This window comes from Trachypithecus francoisi, unplaced genomic scaffold (assembly GCF_009764315.1).
Source record: "Trachypithecus francoisi isolate TF-2019V2 unplaced genomic scaffold, Tfra_2.0 Lachesis_group0, whole genome shotgun sequence".
NCBI classification, from domain to species: Eukaryota; Metazoa; Chordata; class Mammalia; order Primates; family Cercopithecidae; genus Trachypithecus; species Trachypithecus francoisi.
Genome location: NW_022681453.1, coordinates 64,069,581 through 64,075,580, shown reverse-complemented (window position 1 = coordinate 64,075,580; position 6,000 = coordinate 64,069,581).

Here is a 6,000-nt window from a genome sequence, read left to right as displayed (position 1 = left end):
TTTAAAAGATTTGTCAGGGGAGTGTAGGATGGATTAGATGGAAGGGGAGTGGAGTCCTGGAAACTGGGTAAATATTGCATTAATAACTACAATAAAAATTAGCATTTATCTAGCATTCTTTAAGCCTAGGCTCTGTGGAGCAGCAGATCCTCTGTGTGTCACCTTCCTTCTTTCAATTCCAGTGCTTTACAAACTGTTGAAATATCAGTTTGATCTGTCTCAGACTCAGATCCAACACAGACCGCCACTTACCTAAACCGCACTTGGAAAGTTCTGCAATCAAACCTTCACCTGGTTCCCTTCTTACCAGCCCCCGTCCTATACCACCTGGGTGGATTCCTGAGCCCCCTAATTTGCCCAGACCTGCCATAAGCTTTAAATCCTGAGTGATCCTGTCTCCAATATCTTAAAACTGGTTTGGAGATGCCTTTTCTCTGAGCGTTTGCTTTCTGATTTATGCCTTTTTTCTTGTCCCTTCTTCTTCTTCTTTTTTTTTTTTTTATTAAGCTGGAGAGTGGAGATGACCTTCAAATGCTTTGACTTTTGTCTACTCATTAAATTCAGTATGCACTGATTGCTCACCTCGAGGCAAAACTTTCCCACAGCCACTGGAACAGTTTCCTTTGTGGGCTACTTCTGGAACATTCCATGTCTGATCACTGCTAAGCTTCTGGACCTAAAGGAGGCTGCTGGTTTTGGATCGGTTTGACTATGGGGTTTGAGCATGGATAACCCAGAGAAATTTTATGTTTCTTATTGTTAGTTTTAAACTATGAGTTCAAGAATTAAATATAGACTTACCATATGACCCAACAACTCCAGTTCTGTGTATATCCTCCAAAAAATTGAAAGCAGGGACTCAAACAGATACCTGTACACCGAGGTTCATAGCAGCAGTGTTCACAATAGCTAAAAGGTGGAAACTACCCAAGTGTCCATCAACAGATGAACAGAAGATAGGATGTAGTAGATACATATAGTGGACTATTATCAGCCTTTAAAAGGAATGAAGGCCTTTGTAGTGGCTCAGGCGTGTAATCCTAGAACTTTGGGAGGCTGGGACAGGACAACTGCTGGAGGCCAGGAGTTCAAGACCAGCCTGAGCAACATAGGGAGGCTGAGGAGGGAGAATCATTTGAGCCCTCGAGTTGGAGGCCTGTAGCTGGAGGTTAAAGTGAGCTGTGCAACAGAGTACATAGCTGGCTCAAAAAAAAAAAAAAAAAAAGGAAATGAAATTCTGACATTCTGACATGCAGCTGGGAGCAGTGGCTCATGCCTATAATCCCAACACTTTGGGAGACCAAGGCAGGAGGATTGCTTGAGCTCAGGGTTTGAGACCAGCCTGGGTAACATGGTGAAATCCCATCTCTATAAAAAATACAAAAATTAGCTGGGTGTGGTGGCATGCCTGTAATCCCAGCTACTTGGGAGGCTGAGGTGGATCACCTGAGCCTGGGGAAGTTGGGGCTGCCGTAAGCCATGATTGCACCACTGCACTCCAGCTTGGGAGACAGAGTGAGGCCCTGTCTCAAAAAAAGAAGAAAGGGAGGGAGAGAGGAAGTGAGGAAGGGAGGGAAAAAAATCCTATTATACTACAGCTTGGGTAAATTTTGAAAACATGCTAAGTGAAATAGGCCATATAGAAAAGGACAAAATATTGTATGATTCCACTTAGATGAAGTACATAGAATGAAAAATTCAGAGACATAAAGTAGAATAGAGGTTACCAGGCCCTAGAGGGAGAGGAGAATTAAGAGTAATTATTAAACTAATGTGTAAATACTTTCAGTTTGGTCTTGAACTCCTGACCCCAAGTGATCTGCCTGCCTCAGCCTCCCACAGTGCTGGGATTACAGGAGTGAGCCAACACGCCTGGCCTCAGTTTGGGATAATGGAAAAGTTCAGGAGATAGATGGTAGTAATAATTGCAAAAACATGGTGAATGTACTTAATGCCACTGAATGGTAAACTTAAAAATGGTTAAAATGGGCCAGGTGTGGTCGCTCACACCTATAATCCCAGCACTTTGGGAGGTGGAGAAGTGTGGATTGCTTGAGCCCAGGAGTTTGAGACCAGCCTGGGCAACATGGTGAAATCTCGTCCCTATTAAAAAAAAAAAAAAAAAAATTAGCATTGTGGCATGTGCCTGTAGTCCCAGCTACTCAGGAGGCTGAGGTGGGAGGATCGCTTGAGCCCCGGAGGTCGAGGCTGCAGTGAGCCATGATTGTGCCACTGCACTCCAGCCTGGGTAATGGAGGGAGTCTCTGTAAAAAAAAAAAAAAAAAAAGTTAAAATGGTAAATTTTATGTTACGTCTATTTTATCCGTAAAAATAAACAAAAAACTTAAAAATCAGATTCGTTAAGTTTTCTATTTCACAATTCAGATTTACCCACACCCAAAGTGACTTTTTTTTTTTTTTTTTTTGAGGCGGAGTCTCGCTCTGTCGCCCAGGCTGGAGTGCAGTGGCCGGATCTCAGCTCACTGCAAGCTCCGCCTCCCGGGTTTACGCCATTCTCCTGCCTCAGCCTCCCGAGTAGCTGGGACTACAGGCGCCCGCCACGTCGCCCGGCTAGTTTTTGTATTTTTAGTAGAGACGGGGTTTCACCGTGTTCGCCAGGATGGTCTCGATCTCCTGACCTCGTGATCCGCCCGTCTCGGCCTCCCAAAGTGCTGGGATTACAGGCTTGAGCCACCGCGCCCAGCCTCCAAAGTGACTTTTTATATTGGGCAATTCAATTTGTAATCCAGGTCAGAAATATTTTACTGAGGCATACCTGTAATTTAACATGCAGGGAGAAAAAGAGTTCGGGGCAGAACAACAACTATCCTACACTATACCCCTTAGTTTAGATAAGGCACTTAATTTACTCTGCTTTTAGTCATGGCTAGGATTTGCCACACTACAAGAAATGAGTGACTCTGGTGACAGAGTATTACAAAATTCTTTTGTAGAGATTGATAGGCCTATGACACATGTATACAATTTTCTTTAATGTTAAGATTAACTTATTAGGCTGAACACAGTGGTGGCTCACACCTGTAATCCCAGCGCTTTGGGAGGCCAAGGCAGGAGGATGACCTGAGGTCAGGAGTTCGAGACCAGCCTGGCCAACATGGTGAAAACCCATCTCTACTAAAAATACAAAAATTAGCTGGATGTGGTGGTGTGCTCCTGTAATCCTAGCCACTCAGGAGGCTGAGGTATGATAGTTGCTTGAATCTAGGAGGTGAAGGTTGCAATGAGCCAAGATGGTGCCCCTGCACTCCAGCCTGGATGACAGAGTGATACTTTGTCTCAAAATAAAATTAAATTAAAATGATTAACTTTTTATTTGAAAAATACCAAATTATATTCCTTTTTGTAGGAAAATGCTCTGCCAAAGTTTTTCTTTCCCTGTCCACCATGGTCCTGTGCCACAGCCAATGCAAGACTACTGAGGGCAGACCCAAAAATGACACCTAGATGATGGATGAACATGGGAGACAAGCAGATGACAAGCCCCGGGGCACACTGGGTTCCCTGTTAGTGAAAATAGCCTATTATAGTAACTGCATATATTAGATCTCAGTAATTTTTGTTTGATGGCTTATTTTTAGGTTCAGCATGTGAATAGTGGTCATTGCCAAGTGTGAGGGGGGGTGGAATTTCACGTTGAGAGACAGAGTACCAAACAAGTCTCGACAGAAATTTTCAACATAGGGATAGGTGTTTTTCTTTGGTGTTGTTGCTTTTAATGTGCAAACGTAGCTATAAGTCATAGAAATGTATTTCTCTGAAGCTGTTAAGAAGCACACACAAGCACTTAATTACCAATTCCGAAAATACTTATTATTACATCCTTCTGAGGGCAACTTTTCAAAGGTTAACTCTGAAAATACTTTTTAATTATATATTCCAGAGGAAATATATATTTTCCAGCTTTCATGAACTATGTTAAAACAAATCCATTAATGAAATTATAGTAAAAATTGTGATATTTTTCAATTAAGTTTGCCATGCTTGTTTTTTTTTTTTTTTTTTCCACATAGGATATTGCTTATGTAAAATTTTCTTTAAGATTATCAGTAGAGCTTAGACCTGGAGGAAACTCTCCTGGATTCTTTCTCTAAATGCCTCCTTTTCACTGGAGCAAAGCAATCACAATGCGTTCCTCTTTTCCTGGATGTTTTCTCATATCACCTAAAGGGCATAGATTCCTTTCCAGTTATTTCAGTAAAAAGTAGAATGAACGAATACAAACACCCATAAGCACACACACTATATTTTAAACCAACCATGTTTAGAGACTTGTTGAGTAAATGCCAGTAATAAGGGAGTAGGCAGGAGATGGAGAAGAGACACAGAACAGGTATGGTCTACACCAGGGGTGTCCAATCTTTTAACTTCCCTGGGCCACATTGGAAGAAGAAGTCTTAGGCCACACATAAAATACACTAACACGAACGATAGCTGATTAGCTTAAAAAAAATCCCCCCGCAAATCTTACAATGTTTTAAGAAAGTTTACGAATTTGTGTTGGGCCACATTCAAAACCATCCTGGGCTTTTTACAGGTGTGAACCATCATGCCTCTCACCTTTACCTTGTCTTAGGTATACCAGTGGCCTTTAAAACAATGCTTAGCTAGCAGTTCAGCAGCCTTTCAAAAGATGGGACAAGCTTCTGGACCCCTACCCTTCTTGGGGTGTCATGTTTGGGGCTGGAGTGGGGAATGGAGGCTGAACAGCTGCTCAAGGACCAGGTACACAAGAAGCCATGGCTCAGCCATCAGCCACTAGCCCAGGACCCAGCTTTTGCCTGTTTGCAGCAGCTGATGACCCTTTTGTAGAATATGGCCCCTCATATTCAATTGCTAGTGGAGGAAAATGAGAAATCTGGGCCCAGGATCAGAAGAATTGAGTTCCAGTCCTCATTGCCATCAACTAGCTGAGCAACCGTGCAACTGCCTGCCACCCTCTGGACCTCAGTGTGCTCATCTGGAAAGTGAAGGGCCTGGTTCCTGCCAGAGCTGGCTCTATAATTACCACTTGCAAAGCCAAATGTGTTCCACACTTGGCAGCAGGCTCTACTTTATATAACCTGATCTACCGACTAAAAATTGTTCTACAAAAAAGCACTGCTCTTACATAGAGGATGGAATGCCTGTTTGAACGTGTTCTTTATGTGGGAAGACTATGAGGGCCTGTCTTATGGGTGGACTCTCAAAATGATCACCTCTCCTCTTTAAAGGATGTCCACATTGCCGGGCACGGTGGCTCAAGCCTGTAATCCCAGCACTTCGGGAGGCTGAGACGGGCGGATCACGAGGTCAGGAGATTGAGACCATCCTGGCTAACACGGTGAAACCCCGTCTCTACTAAAAAATACAAAAAACTAGCCAGGCGAGGTGGCAGGCGCCTGTAGTCCTAGCTACTCTGGAGGCTGAGGCAGGAGAATGGCGTAAACCCGGGAGGCGGAGCTTGCAGTGAGCTGAGATCCGGCCACTGCACTCCAGCCTGGGCAACAGAGTGAGACTCCATCTCAAAAAAAAAAAAAAAAAAAAAAAGGATGTCCACATTTCATTAATATTTTTACACTAATATTTTAACATTAAATGACAGAGAGGTAGGCAATGCAGTCAGACTGCCTGGCTCAAATCCTGGCTGTGTCACTTCCTAGTTATATGACTGCAAACTAGTTACTTGTCTCTATTTCCCCTAATATTGAACAGGCATAAAAATAGTACTACTTCATAATTATGAGAATTAAAGGGGTTAATATGTGTGAGGCACAAGAATTGTGCCTGGCATATAGGGAGTACTTCATAATATATTAAATATTATTATAGTTGTTGATTTTCAAACTGGTTCTCTCATCTGGAAGTAGCAGAGAATTATTGGCCCACATGTCGTGATTGTGGGCTCCGGAAAAATGTTACCAGGCCTGCGGAAATTATGAGGCCTTTCATGGTTTGCCCCAGGCTTCTGTCTTTGAATAAGAGCACCGTATTTCACAGCCC